We start from the raw sequence: 16,649 nt of genomic DNA on the forward strand, positions 1-16,649 counted from the left end.
TGTTTGTCTATAGCTTCATGATTACTGCACTGTGAAATTCTGCCTACACACTGTTACTGATATTCTCAGTTGTTTAACAAAGAATATCATCTATGATATTATGAAAAGCATTAAATATGCACTGAATGAAGCACACTATTCAGTGCTGTATAATAGTAGGCTGTAATGAAATACATTTCCCTCACACAAAAGTTCACTTAAATTTTCTCACCGAGCGAGGTGGCGCAGTGGTTAGCACACTGGACTCGCATTCAGGAGGACGACGGTTCAATCCCGCATCCGGCCATCCTGATTTAGGTTTTCCGTGATTTCCCTAGATCACTCCATGCAAATGCCGGGATGGTTCCTTTGAAAGGGCACGGCCGCCTTCCTTGCCCATCCTTCCCTAATCCGAGCTTGTGCTCCGTCTCTAATGACCTCGTTGTAGACGGGACGTTAAACACCAATATCCTCCATCCTCCTCCTACATTTTCTCATGTTATATTACAGCTAGTAGCCTGAGAGTTTTCGCAAATAAGAAACGACAGAGAGTGACTGCCGATCACATTTTCAGCCATCAGTAACTGTTTGCACAACTGTTCATAGATGGCAAAATATAAATGTAGAAAAAATAAACTCAGGTACATAATGTAGGTAGCTTCTTGTCAAACATGTAATGACAAAAATTAATTTTTGTTCTTTTTGATGTTTCTTATTCAAGCAATTTGCTGGACAGACTAAGAAGTTTATTTTCCAAAATTTGTTGTTTGTATAAGTAGTAGTAACAACAAATTGTCTTCAAAACAGTTACATAAATGACAGCATTCAAGATATTAACATGAAAGATTCATTACATTATTAGAAGTAAGTTTGATATGCAACTTCTCAAGAGTTTATATTCACTTACCATGAGTATGAATGAAGAGAGAGAAGTCAGTTCAAGTTTCATTCTCTTGACACATTTCATATCATATTTGGAGATCAATAAAAATGAATTCACATAATTGTAATGAATTTAAAAAATAGAATTATTGAATTTTATACTGGTTATCAAAATGAGATATTGACCAGCCAGTGCCAAAAGTGAATGTCAATATCAGGGGGGAAAAGTCAACACAGTGGGCACAGCAATTAAGCTGAAGTGTGACTGCAAACAGGCCCAGAGATAACAGCCCTCAGTCTCTGCAGCAGGCTGGGGGAGTCACAGTGCCATCCTGCTCCTCCACCAAGCTGTCGCAGTTTCCCCTCGTACAGCAGGTGACTTGTAGCACTTGTCACTTACTCTCTGATGTTGTTGCTATTGTTGTAGTTATTGTTATTCGTATTATTATTAGTATTATGCATTATTTCTGTTTCATGTGTCAATTCTTTCTGTTTGGCATAACATTAAAGGATAATCCAAAAATAACAAAAAAATAAAAATCAACAATTTGAGAAGTACTGCCAATAACATGACATGGTTTTCACATAAATGTACTTAAAACACAATAATACTTCTCATAATGGAAAAACTTGAAGATTGCTGGAATGGTTACATTATTCACTGACACGTAGCATTTTAGAGGTCACGAACAGCTGTCCATCATTTAAATAGAGTTTTTGGCTCGTAAAAATGAAAAATAATGCATATTTGCTGTGGAATGACTTGTGGGCTCCTGAGGCACATTCGTCTCTTAACAAAAGTATAAGTGCAAGGACAGAAGGAAGATTAGTGACAAACATCCGGACAAAATATGTGTAAGTATATAAAACTATAACTTTTGCACCACACAAACTATTGAACTGCATGAAACATTTTGTCAGTGAATAATGTACCTATTCAGACGATATATCTTGTCAGTGTTTCAAAAACGTGCCATCTACTTTCACAATGTTTGTACAGCCACCACTAACTATTGGTGTACTTTTCAGGTTATTAATTTTTCATTTCACTGACTTTTAATCCATCTAGCACGTAATTTCTGCCTCCTTATTCTTGATGTTCTTGACTGTATATGATTTCTTCTTACAACTTTCTCTATGTATAGTGCAGATGTTCTATGACACCTGTGGACTTTTGTGGCAAGTGTTTGACTTGAATTATTGATTTTTCTTCACATCTCTATCCATGGAATGATTTATTGACGTTACCTTTTCTTTATTCTTCCCTCATTTCTCATTTATTTAAATTTTTCTCAGTTGTGTCGAATTTTATTTGTTTTTTATATTCACAGTCAACTAGCATATAAAAGATTTTATTCGTCATCCTAAATTTCCTGGAAGAGGATGATTAAGCAGCATAAATACATGTGAGTTTTTGTTTCCTTGTCTGCTGGAATGTAATATAACGGTCATGACACTACTGCAGCAATCTACATAGAGTAATGACAATAAGCAGTATGTTCTCTAAAAATGACACCTTTTGCCTCTTTACAAAATGTCAGTATTTTATTTTTTTAGTATCAGTAACTGGAGCAGAGAAAAAAAGAGACACAAAATTAGAACACATAGTTGTATTTCTCACTTTCAGAGTTAGAAGGAGGTAGGACACAGAAATGTAGTGTGAACTTTACATGTGGGAAATGAAAATAAGGAAGATAATAATTGTGAATCTAGGGGAAAGGAAAATAAGGACGACAAAAATTACGAATCCAGTGCTCACAGAGGGACCAAAAATCAAATGGAATTAGTAAATAAATATAAATGGATGTCAAAATCATACACCAGAATCAAGGAGCAAAGCAGCAGTAGCCAAATTCTAAAGGAAAATGAATTTCTTATTATTGGGGACTCTTTGCTGAAAAACGTGGAGGTCCAAAATTGTAAAATTGATGTTTGGCCAGGAATTAGGACACACCAACTTAATAATCACCTTCTGAACTGTCTCATCTCAAAAGACGGCAGTGACTGTGATGTAAATATGACCTACAAAACTGTTTTTGTTCAAGTGGGAGCAAATTCTCTTAGGAGCAGCAGTGAAGGGATACTCATCAACGATACAAAAAACCAAATTCGATCTGCAAGAAGCTTGTTCCTAGCATTCAGAGTTATAATTGGCGAATTATCAAAAGGAAATCTGTGGGTGACAATTACATCGATAGACTGAATTGCAACATCAAAGAACTGTGTGATAACTTAGGTGATATTTTTGGTACTCCAAACAAATCCTAGGAATCAGATGTCTAGGTAGAGATGGCTTACATCTAAATAGACTAGGTTCTTTTACTTTAAGTGAAATGTTCACTGGTACATGTCACATCATTGGCAACAAGGGAAACTAATATATATGGAGCGGGTGCTGTAAAAACCCAAGAAAAGCTTAAGAATAATTGTTGTCCAGTGAAATAAGCAATTAGTAAACTAAATAAAATAAAAAACAATTATTTGATGCATCTAAAAGTAAATGTATTAATGGCAGGAGTTACAAAAATCGAAGAATTTCAAATTATACTTGCAGAATATATTAAAGTTATTTGCTTAAACAAACATTGGCTGTCAGATAATTCGATAAGTATTTTAAATAAAATAGAGAAATTCAATGTAGCAAGCAGCTTTTCTAGGAAAAATAGAAGTTATGGAGGCTCATGCATACTCGTCAACGATTACTTCAAGTATCATCTAAAAAGGGACTAGGAATATTTAAATGAGGAATGCACTTTTGAGAGCTGGTGCATAGAATTGACAGACCTAAACACATTTGTCATCTCTATTTATAGAATTACAGGGTAACCAACAACAAAAGTTTTCCTATCCAAACTATAGTGTCTTTTAGAAAAGCTCAAGAAAGAAAATAAGAAAAACGTTGTTATAGCAGTGGATTTTAAATTAAATGTGCTATATCAAGACAGTAACACTGTAAAATTTATTGACATAATCCAAAACTCTGGTTTTAAATTAAATTTTTTTGAATCCACTAGATCACATGCGCATTCTGCCACTTGTTTGACTGTGAATATAACTTTAGTTCTGAATTGGGAATCTCTGACATGCTGCTTTGTTCATCCAGATATCATCTCAAATAAATAAACAAAGTGATACCAAAACTTCAGCAAAAGCAATATGGATATTGTTTACATTAAGCTAAATGAAATAAACTTGTTTGTATATTATAATATTCCAAGTACTGAGAACTTTAGAAGATTTCTAGAAACATTTTTGGACCTATTCAATGGAGTACTTATACCTAGCATTTGGCAGAAAAATACTAAAAATAAACTAAGCTGGATTACTCCAGCTATAAAAATATCTAGTATAACAAAAAGAAACTTGCACAATGAAGTGAAATTCGATACAAATCCAGTCTTTGTTGAATATGTGAAACAATATAAAACTGTGTTCAAAAAGGTTGTAAAGGCTGCCAAAAGAATATCTAACAATAAGTTCATCAGAGGTCATAAGAACAATTCAGAAACTGTCTGGTCAATTATCAGTTCTGAACTAGGTACATCAATAAACAGCCAGGAAATTTCAAAAATCAAAGATCAGGAAGTTACCATTGTAAACCCTGTTCAAATATGCGATTGCTCCAATAGTTTTTTATATAAATGTAGTAAATCTAATGTTAATGTGTCTACTTATAAGGCTTACAAATGCTACACTGAAAGATGTAGAAGATGTTATATTATCCCGGAAAAACAAAAATTCTGCAGGATGAGATAGTATCAATTAAAATGGTGTTTAAAATAATATCACTTCCTCTGACAGAAATAATTAATCAATCGTTTGAGCAAGGATGCATACCAGAGTTACTGACATATGCCAAAGTAAGTCCAGAATGAGTTTCAAATTATAGACCAATAGTCCTACTGCCTGTATTTTCAAAAATTTTAGAAAAAGTTTTTTATAAGAGATTGTCTGATTTGCTAAATAAAAATAAAATTCTCTCTCCTTCACAGCATGGCTTCAGGAAAGGCTATTCAACTGAAAGTGCAATATTTGAATTTCTTAATGAAATCTATACTAAACTGGATGCAAGTGAGTTTGTGACAGGCATATGTCTTGATTTATCTAAAGCTTTTGACATCATTGACCATAATGCCCTACTGCAGAAGCTTGACCAAATAGGAATTAGATGTATATCCAATGAGTGGCTCAAGACATACCTATGTGGTCGCAAACAGGTGGTTGAAGTGGAATATACTGACCATAACAAAATCAGCTACTATTATTCAGAATATGAAAATGTGAAATATGGCATCGCTCAAGGATCAGTACTAGGAACCATTCTGTTTCTCCTCTATGTCAATGATCTTATGCACAACAAGTATTGTCAAACTGCCCTCCAATTTGCAGACGATACAAGCTTCCTTATTAGTGGTAAAACAGAAGAAAAACTAAAAGACTCCACTATCCAAACAATGAACACTGTAGAACAGTGGTTCAGTTATAACAAGCTAATTATAACAAAGAAAAGACAGTAGCACTGAACTTCTATAATGTAAAAGGAAGACACCACCCAAACATAGAAATAGAACTTAGGGACAGAGTTCTTGAAAGTGTAGACAGCACTAAATTTCTGGGACTCTGGCTCCAGAACAACACAAAATGGGAGGTACACATTGAATATTTGCAAAGAAAACTAAGCAAAACCTGTTACATGATACGGATCTTAAAAACTTGTTGCAGCAAAGCCAGCCTGTTAAATGTATACTACTCTTATGTGCATTCTGTAATTAAATATGGCATAATCTTCTGGGGCAATACAACAACAAATATTAAACTTTTCAGGATGCAAAAGAGAATATTAAGAATTATTGAAGGGGAAACAATACCAAATCATGCAGCCCCATATTCAAAAAACTGTCAGTTCTTTCTCTTCCTCGCATTTTTATCTACGAAACATCAGTTTTCATCAAACAATATATTGATAGACACCCAGATATCTTATTAAAAAATGAAGATACACATGCACACAATACAAGGCAAAAATCTGACCTTCATATGAAATAGGTGAGAACATCATTGTGCCAAAAAGGCACACTACATACTGGGATAAAGATTCTCAATAATCTACCTAACCATATTAAATCAATAGGTAAACTCTGTAATTTTAAGGCTGAAGTAAAGGCATATTTAATTGATCATTGCTTTTACAGTCTGACAGAATATATAAAAGCCAAACAACAAAAATAAAGATGCATTATTAGTATTCTACTTTGTATATTGCCTGTAATGTTTGTTGTATGTATGAAGCTAAATTACTTCAATATCTAGTCCTTAGGATTGCAATACAAACAGTATTCTATCTTGTAAATACCTAACCATGTCCAATATCCTTGTATATATTCTATACTTATAGGATTTGTAGGACTATATAAATAAATAAGACCAGTAGAGAAAAATGGCCCCAAAGGAGAAATGGGAAATTACAGACCTGTTTCTATCCTGTCAGTTTTCTCTAAGTTATTTGAAAAGCTTGCTGCAACACAGATACTAAATTTTGTCTCAAAATTTAATATCAGTGACAAAAACCAATTTGAGTTCAAAAAGGAAAAAGTACCTTAGACGCAATAAATACTTTTGTTGACAGAATTAACTAATCATTGGATAACAGTAGCAAATTTGCAGGTATCTTCTGTGACCTAGGCAAAACATTCAGTTCAGTGAATCACTGCATGCTGCTCTATAAATTAGAGAGATATGGGATCAGTGGGAGTTCCCTCCAGTGGCTGACCACATTTTGACAAACAGGAAGCAAAGAGTTAGAATAACATCTAACTCTGCAAATTACTTATCGAAATGGGAAACTATCTCACTAGGTGTTCCCCAGGGCTCGGTTTTAGGACCAATTCTCTACCTTTTTTACATAAATGATTTACCCTTGAACAAAGTCAGTCCTCTTTGCAGATGACACTTCAGTGCTGATTGGGGGGGGGGGGGGGGGATGGGGGGAAGCTCTGCAGAACTCGGTGACTGTGTTGCAAACACTTTGGATTCTCTGGAAGCTTGATTTCAATTAAAAGGTCTGAAACTAAACATTACAAAAACACAACTCACACAGTTCGAAACAAAACAATCTAAACCAAGTGAGATCTATGCCCTACATAAAAATGAGAAGCACAGTGAATTTCTTAGGACTAAACCGGGATGAAAACTTAAGCTGGTAGGCACACTCAGAATATTTAGTTAACAAACTTTCTTTTGAAATGGGAATGTTAGATGATGTAATAGACATGGACAGCCAAAGAATTGTGTACCATAGTTACCTCGAATCTGTCATCAGATATGGCATAATTTTTTGGGATAATTCAAGTTATATGGTATGGATAATAAAACTTCAAAAAAGAATCATTAGAAAGATGTGTGTCGTACATCTAAGAAATTCATGTCACCTGTTGTTTCAAAAACTAAATATACCATCTGTCTCGTCACTATACATTTTTGAAATTCTAACTTTCCTGTACAGTAAACCTGAACTTTTCAAAGAATTTCACTTCAAACGCACTTACACAACTAGGAAAAAACAAAATTTTCTGCTCCTCCACAGTGATTAAAGCTATAGTCTATGACTCCTTGATACATTAGCATGAAAATATACAATAAATTAAAGGGATGTGATATTCTGAGCATGGAAATTGGTCATCTAAAGAAAAAATTACATGAACTCTTAGTGGAAAAATATTATTATTCAGTGGAGTTTATGAATGATGAGGTGATAATTGAAACAGAGCAACTAACATCTCTGTAAATAAAAAAAAAAAATTGTACAAAAATGTAAAAGTATTGTACTGCTAGAAAATAGTTTGATAACTATACTTGTTACTATTTTTAAGTCTGTAACTAAATCCCTAAAATTATATATTTACATGTCTCCAATACAACAGATCACATGATCTGAATATTGTATGTTATGAGATGAAATAAATCAAATCAAATCAAATTATATAATTGTGGGTGAGTAGGAGATGGATCTGGAAAACATATATCAAGGAGGGTACAAGGAGCAGGGAAAGAGCTGGAAGTAATTATGGACTGCAAACTTTGTTCTGGCAGATTTGTTAGTTTAAAAATGAGGGAAAGGTAGCAAATATGTGATACATATTGTGTTCTGTAACTCCTGTAAGGAAAGGTAATAGGGAGCCAAGATGTACAACAGCAGAGAGAGAGACAGCTGTTGTAAACTGCATAAGCTTGTCAAATAAATAAATTACAACTATCAATGTCAGGAATTTTGCGTTTCTAAAAAGGGACATAGTTGTATTTTTAAGGGAAGAACCTACAAATTTTCAACTATACTATGTACTTTTGTTTGTCTGTCACTGCTAGTACCTACTGAAGAAAAACAAATATCTGTGTATTATAAGAATAGACTTTCATTTGAATTTTTACATTTTCTCTAGACTTATTAAAAAGGCTCCAGATTTCTGGAACTCAAATAATTTTAATATTGCTAATAAAGTTTCTTTAAATTTATTTTTCAATTACAGTGGTCCACAGGAGCATAACCAGGATCTAAGCTACAAATAAGGCAACGCATGTTAATTTTGGGGAAGGGGGATGGTTGGAGGGAAAAAACCACAATTTCTTATAAAATAAATCTTAAATGTATCTACAGTGTACTCAACAGAGAGAATATAGATTGTCTGAGATTTGTACATATTACTTCGTTATCATTTTGTATTGAAAGTAGAATAGTGGAAAATGGTGAAATAGTTCTTAGACTTCATGAAAATGGCCCTGCATACACTTGATACTAGTCAGTATCAATTACATGTCCTGGTTTCCTACAAACAGGGGGTTGGGGGTGGGGGTGGGGGGATTAGGAGGGATTTTTCATTGTCTATTGGTATGCTCCCCTTTTGGAGAGCAAGGGAATCTTGGCAACTTGAAATGATTCAGACATTCATGCCTCATATCATCCAAACTAGGACCCATAAAATATCAAATATATTTTTCTAATATTGAGGTTGCTGTATGATCACGGATAGTAGTGGAAAAAGATTATTTGAAAAAAATGAAGTTGGTCAAAACCAGGCTTTGAACCTCCATTTTGAGACTGGTTCAACATTTTGTCACTGCTCAGTACTGAAACTGATATTTGGAAACAACTATGTTAGGTAGATACTATAAGTATGAAGTGCATTTCAAGTAAATAAGATTATTTAAAATTTTCATTTTAAGCCTGATGAATTGGGCAAGTATTCTATTTGAATTAAATATGTGTAAAATATTGTTGGTTGAGACATTCCTTTTGTTATCTTGTACTTGCCTGACAACCATGTTTGTTTATAATTACAGTACGTTATTTTTAAAACTCAAATGCTGATTTTTGTATGGATATGATTCTGACCATTTTGTTATGTCTTTCTTTTTAACTATAGTTGTTCCTGGTATGTTAATAAACAGTGTTGACTACCTTAATGATTTCAATTTTGTTTCCGCTTTTTTAAGTCATTGACTGCATATTGAAATATTGTAAAATTAAATAATATATCTTAAATACTGGAACACGTGAGGCAATACTGACCTTACAACTTATCTTAGAAAATAGATTAAGGAAAGGCAAACATACGTTTCTAGCATTTGTAGACTTAGAGAAAGCTTTTGACAATGTTGACTGGAATACTCTCTTTCAAATTCTGAAGGTGGCAGGGGTAAAATACAGGGAGCGAAAGGCTATTTACAATTTGCACAGAAACCAGATGGCAGTTATAAGCGTCGAGGGACATGAAAGGGAAGCAGCGGTTGGGAAGGGAGTAAGACAGGGTTGTAGCCTCTCCCCGATGTTATTCAATCTGTATATTGAGCAAGCAATAAAGGAAACAAAAGAAAAGTTCGGAGTAGGTATTAAAATCCATGGAGAAGAAATAAAAACTTTGAGGTTCGCCGATGACATTGTAATTCTGTCAGAGACAGCAAAGGACGTGGAAGAGCAGTTGAACGGAATGGATGGTGTCTTGAAGGGAGGATATAAGATGAACATCAACAAAAGCAAAACGAGGATAATGGAATGTAGTCGAATTAAGTCAGGTGATGTTGAGGGTATTAGATTAGGAAATGAGACACTTAAAGCAGTAAAGGAGTTTTGCTATTTGGGGAGCAAAATAACTGATGATGGTCGAAGTAGAGAGAATATAAAATGTAGACTGGCAATGGCAAGGAAAGCGTTTCTGAAGAAGAGAAATTTGTTAACATCGAGTATTGATTTAAGTGTCAGGAAGTCGTTTCTGAAAGTATTTGTATGGAGTGTAGCCATGTATGGAAGTGAAACATGGACGGTAAATAGTTTGGACAAGAAGAGAATAGAAACTTTCGAAATGTGGTGCTACAGAAGAATGCTGAAGATTAGATGGGTAGATCACATAACTAATGAGGAAGTATTGAATAGGAATGGGGAGAAGAGAAGTTTGTGGCACAACTTGACCAGAAGAAGGGATTGGTTGGTAGGACATGTTGTGAGGCATCAAGGGATCACCAATTTAGTATTGGAGGGCATCGTGGAGGGTAAAAATCGTAGAGGGAGACCAAGAGATGAATACACTAAGCAGATTCAGAAGGATGTAGGTTGCAGTAGGTACTGGGGGATGAAGAAGCTTGCACAGGATAGAGTAGCATGGAGAGCTGCATCAAACCAGTCTCAGGACTGAAGACCACAACAACAACAACAACATCTTAAATGCTGCATTAGAGACTTTTAATTCTTAAATTGCTATATAATACTATTTTTCCTCACAATTACAGCAAAATTCTCCTTGTAGAGCCTGCACTAAAGGTTCAATCTTGACTCTACAGATCCAAAATATGGGACAACATAACAAAAACTACATAAATCACATTTCAGTTTTATACCACTCTGACAGAGAAAACAGACAAGTCTACTTGCATTTTCAGGCATCACACTTCTGCAGCCTTTTCTCTGGAGTTTTACTTCTTGCTCCATCTTGTTGCAGCTGATGACTTCATATTGAATGTGTTGAAAATGTTAATCAGAGAATTAAAAGTAAAGAATGAAAGTTACATACATGAAACAACTGTATTCACTGGAACAAAGTGTTTTAGAAGTGCAAACAGCAACAGGACAAAGTAAATACATCCCCTGCCTTCTAAAAACAGTGTCTCTTTCTATTGAATGTAACAGATACAGAAACAATGGAAACAACAAAACTCTACAGTGTGCTGAACTGTGGACGTTTTGACAACTCCTCATACTGTCATCATTGTATATATTGGTAAACTGATGTCTGAACTGATGGGTTTCTTCTGCCTACTGCAGTGAAGTCCATCCAATTTTGCAAAGACCAGGGCTGATACCTCGATTTGAATTTGCACCCTATACCTACAAGTGAAGAAATGCTGTCCTGGGTTGACTCTCAGTTATGTATTCAGCTTCAAGTCATCATCTTGAACAGTTTCCAGCCTCAGGTTGGGTCTGTTTGGAACATAAACCTCCCCATATACTCCTGTTTTCCTACCATCTTCCTGTGTTCACTATGGTCCAGTCATCGACTCTTTCTTCAACACACTCCTCCACATCTTTCAGCCATCTATCTCTTGGTCACTTCCTCCACATGTCCATTACATGATCATGGGAATCCCCTTGTTTTGCATTGTCTTTAAGTGCCCATGCCATCTTAGTCTTGATGTTTCTGTCCTGCTCTGCAAAGGTTCCTCTTTCACAATTTCCCTTACTCTTTCATTCCTCATTATCTCTCTCTTTGTTACTCCTGTCCTACTTCTGAGAGAATTTCATTTCATATGGATTGAATCTGCTCACATCTCATTTCTTCATTACCTATGTTTCACATGCATAGTTAAGTATTGGTATGTAGTGACTTTTATATATTTCTTCTTTGCTTTATTGTGGGATGTTGTCATTCCACACCATGCTCCTAACACTTAGAAAAAATACTTCTGCCTATCTGCCATTTTTCTGTATCACACTTCTGAAGTACTTGATCCTTTCCACCTTCTTCAATTTTTTGGCTCCAATCCTTATTCCACCAGTTTGACTTTCTTTCTTTCTAGCTGTAACAGGGGTCTCACCTTTGTTTATATTAAATTTCATTCCATGTTGTCTTAGAGTTTCTTTCCAAGCAACCAGCTGTCCCTGTATTTCCTCCTCCTCCTCTGGACTATTAAGTCATCTGTCAACACTATTGCTTTCATCTTGTCTTCTCCAGTTTCTTCTACCACCTTAGTAAATTATCTCATCCAGGACTACAATGAAGAGGAGAGGTGACAATGCACTGCCCAGTTTCAAACAACTTGTTTACTGGAATCAATCTGTCCTTTCATTTACAACTTTCACACAATTTGGACTTCCTCCGTACATCTCCTCCTCTCTGCTTGTTGTCTCTTTCTCCACTCCCTTCTGTTCTAGTGCTTCCCAGTTCTTTCTCCTACAGATGGTATCAAATGCCTTTTCTATATCGAGAAAAGCAATCACAAGGTCTTTTCCAAATTCATAGTGGTGCTCATGGAGTTGCCTCACTGGAAATATGAGGTCAACAGTTAACATTCCAGGTTTGAATCCATGCTGTTTCTGTCTTGATTTGTTCTCAGCCATTGTTCAGATTCTGCTCTCCGGGATCGTTTCATATACCTTGCACAGTGAGGTCTCAGTGTGACTCCCCTGCAGTTTCTGCAATCCTTCCTACACTATTTCTTGAACATAGGAACAATTAGTGCCCTCTTCCAATCTTCTGGAGACTTCTTTCATTCCACACCACTCTCATCACACAATACAGCAACTATTTCCCAACCTCCTTTGCCGCCTTCACCATTTTGCCACTCACTTTGTCCACATCTTGTGCCTATGCTCCTTTCATCTTGTCTAATGTCATTTCCATTTCTTTCCATGTCAGGCCCTTTTCCCCTGCAGAGTTTACTTATATCACCTTTAGGGTCCTTTCAGATTTGGCATGTGCTCAAGGTACTCCTTCCACACTATCTTCAGTGTCTCTTTCTTATTAACTTCTTTCCCATTTCTCTCTGCCATAGTAGCATACTCTTTCAAACCTCTCCTCTTACTTTTGACCATTTCACATACTACTTTTGTACTTTCTCTGCTCTTTTCCTGTCATTTCTGTCCATTCTTCCATTCACATTCTCCTGTCCTCAGTCACTGTCTTATTTGCCTCTTTATTCTTTTTGTTATGCTCCTGTCTTGCCAATTTGGTTCTTTCTTGGAAGGCCTTGTTCTTCCTTCCCACTACCTCTTTCGCCCTTTCATTCCATCATGGTATCTCCTTCCACAGTTTTCTGCCACTTGTCCTTCTGCAAACAGCTATTGTGGCTTCTGCCATAGCACTTTTCAATTACAACTCCATATTTTGTCAGTAGATTGCTCTGTTTGAAAGATAATTGCTCAGAGTCATATAGCTCCATCTGAAATAATAGTCATTTTATCCAACAGTCATTCCTTCTGAAGTTGCAAGTACCTCAAATAATTTAATTTCTATTGTCAGTATAGTTTTTATGTTGAATTTGGCTTCCGTAGATTACTGAGATTACAAAACACAATATATTATTATTATTAAACAATGGAAAATCTAGGATGGTACAATGACAATATTGTGATAAGGACTGATTGCTACTCACCTCACAGTGAAGGTGTTAAGAGGCAGACAGGTACAACAAAAAGACTGCTAAACAAGTAAGCTTTTGGCTAAAAGGCTTTCTTCTGGATTAGACAACATACACACATACACGTTCATGCAAACACGACTCATACACACAGGACCACTGCCTGCAGAAGCCAGGCTGCGAGCAACAGCACATGGTGGGAGAAGCAATCTGGGTGGTGGGGGTAAGGAGGAGGCTGGGATGAGGAGGGGAGGCATAGTGGGGTAGGGGAGGGGGTCTGCAAATTGCTGCTTGTGGGAGCATACAGGGAGGGAGGAAAGGCAGTTGGTGTAGTCAGGAGTTTAGACAGGGGGAGGAGAGGGGTGGAAAAAGAGAGAAGTAAAAAGACTATGGGAGCATTGGTTGAATAGAAGGGTGTATATTGGAGTGGGAACAAGGAAGGGGATAGGTGGGTGGAGGGCAGTGGCTAATGAAGGTTGAGGCTAGGAGGGTTAGGAGAGGATAGGATATATTACAGGGAGAGTTCCCACCTGAGCAATTCAGAAAAGCTGGTGTTAGCAGGAGAGATCCAGATGGCACAGGGTGTGAAGTAGTCACTGAAATGAAGAATGTTGTGTTAGGCAGTGTGCTCAGCAGCTGGGTGGTCCAGCTGTTTCTTGGCCACAATTTGTCGGTAGCCATTCATGCAGACAGATAGCTTGTTGGTTGTCATGCCCAAGTAGAATGCAGCACAGCGGTTGCAGCTTAGCTTATAGATCATGTGACTAGTTTCACAGGTAGCCGTGCATTTGATGGGATAGGTGATGCTTGTGACCAGACTGCAGCAGGTGGTAGTGGGAGGACGTATGGGGCAAGTCTTGCTTCTAGGTACATTACAGGGACATGAGTGTGAGGAAAGGGGATGGGAGCAGAGGATGAGTAAGGATGGACAAGTATGTTGTGTAGGTACAGTAGGTGGCAAAATACCACTGTAGGAGAGGTGGGAAGCATAGCGGGTAGGACATTCCTCATTAGATGGGGGGAGGAGGAGGGGAAGTGGAAAAAGAGAGAAGTTGAATATAAGGCTGTATAGTGGTGGAGTGAGAACAAGGAAGGGGAGAGGTAATTAAAACCCTGGCAGAGAATGTGATTCAGTTACTCCAGTCCTGGGTGATAATGGGCCACAAGGGGGATGCTCCTCTCTGGCTGGATGGTGGGACATGGGGAGGCAGTGGGTGACTGGAGGGATAAGACATGGGAGCTATGTTTCTGTACGAGGTATGGAGGGTAATTACAGCCTGTGAAGGCCTCAGTGAGATCCTTGGTGTATTTTGAGAGTGACTACAGGTGTGACAGACATGGGCAGCTGGGCTGCACGGAAGGAGTGGGTGGCAGCTGTCGAAATGGAGGTAGTGGGTGGCAGCTGTCGAAATGGAGGTGTTGCTGGTTATTGGTAGGCCTGACATGGACAGAGGTACTGATATAACCACCTTTGTGGAAGTCGACATCTAGGAATGTGTCTTGTTTGGTTGAGAAGAACCAGGTGAAATGAATGGGGGAGAGTGTGTTGAGATTATGGAGGAACATATACAGGGGGTACTCACCCTCAGTCCAGATCATGAAGATGTCATCAATGAATCTGAACTAGGTAGGGGTTTTGGATTCTGGGTGGTTAGGAAGGATTCCTGTAGATGGGCCATGAATAGGTTGGCATAGGATGATGCCTTGCAGGTGCCCATTGCCATACCTTGGATTTGTTTGTGCGTGATTGTGGTTGAGGATGTGGTTGATCATGGTGACACAGAAGGAGGTCGTAGATTTTGAATTTGTCAGGCAATGGGAAAGGTAGTGTTCAACAACAGCAAGGCCATAGGCATTAGGGATATTAAAGTGTGGCAACAATAGTGATGAGAAGGGCACCATGTGTTAAAGGAAAAGGAACTGTGCAGAGCTGGCAGAGGAAATGGTTGACATCTTTTATATAGGATGGTAGGTTGCAGGAGCAGAGATTCTTGCAGTAGGGGCACAGTAACCAGCCACAGTGGGGTGTTCTGAGTGGTTGGGTTTAAGTAATGGTGAGGAGAGTGTTAGACTAAGGGGAGAGGTTCTGGGATGGACCTAAGGATTTGAGGAGAAACTGGAGGCTCTGTTGGACTTCTGGACTGGGTTCACTGTGGCAGGGTTTGTGGGTGGATAAACTGACAGCTGGCAGTCCTTCTGCCAGGTAATCCTTGCAGTTCAAAACAACAGTGGTAGAACCTTTGTAAGCAGTTAGAATTATACTTTCAGGATAAGTTTTTAGGTGGTGGATTGCTGTTCTTTCTGTGGATGTAAGGATAGCTTGCATGTTGATTTGGGGAATGGTGGTGAGGCAAGGTTCAAGGTCAAGAAATTCTGAACAATTAAAATATGGTGATTTGGGGATAGTGGGGGTAGATCACAGTTGTATGGAGGAGTGAACTGAGAACTGAGTCAGGCAGGGTTCAGCATTTGTCTTTGGTTGAGTCAGATTGGTAGGATTTGGTGACATAAAAGGGTTTCCACTGTAGGGACGAGGAGGAGGAGAGAAGGTCTTTAACAAGTCCAGATTGATTGAACTTGGCAATGAGGCAAAAAGGCAAGGTTTTTGGAAATGACAGATACTTCTGTTTGACTAAGGCTTTTAGAGGAGGGTTGGGTTGGGTTGTGTGGGGAAGGAGACCAGACAGCGAAGTCATCGGTCCTTTTAGAGGAAAGATTCGTGATTGTGTTTCAGGTCTCTTTAAGTTCTTAACTCTGTATGGTGGTGGAACAGAGTTTTTGAGGATGGGGTAGATGTAGCATGTCTGCGAGGCAGGGTTTGTCAGCTATGAGCTGATCAGGGGGAGGTTTTGAGGCTGTTCTAAAACTGTTGGATAGTGGTAGTCCAAGAAGTGAATGGAGGGGGGGGAGGTGGGAGGTGGGGGAGGGGGAGGGAACAAGTTGGAGACTTTTTTGATGGGGCATTGTGCATTCTGCACTAGTTCCAGGAGGGCAAGAGTTTCAATGTGAAGATGGCGTACAGAGAATTTTATGGCTGGAGAGGAGGTATTGCAAGAAGATTTGGGTCTGATTTATGTGGTTTTGCAGGACTAGGTTGGTGAGAGCTAAGGACTGGTGGAATCTGAACAGATGGAGGTCATTATGGAAGAAGGGGTTGCAGCCAGAGA

The 16,649-nt window shown here is 37.8% G+C and overlaps 1 protein-coding gene across 1 annotated transcript in view; it reads left to right on the forward strand.

The window, feature by feature from the left end:
- Nucleotides 1-1,192: 1,192 nt before the first annotated feature.
- Nucleotides 1,193-16,649, forward strand: part of LOC126253652 (neurogenic differentiation factor 4-like) — a 51,991-nt gene continuing 36,534 nt past the window's right edge. The window contains exon 1 of the mRNA XM_049955166.1: nucleotides 1,193-1,236. The gene's annotated coding sequence lies outside the window, so the exon portion shown is untranslated. The remainder of the gene's footprint in view (nucleotides 1,237-16,649) is intronic.

Source organism: Schistocerca nitens, chromosome 4 (genome assembly GCF_023898315.1).
Source record: "Schistocerca nitens isolate TAMUIC-IGC-003100 chromosome 4, iqSchNite1.1, whole genome shotgun sequence".
Classification (NCBI taxonomy): Eukaryota; Metazoa; Arthropoda; class Insecta; order Orthoptera; family Acrididae; genus Schistocerca; species Schistocerca nitens.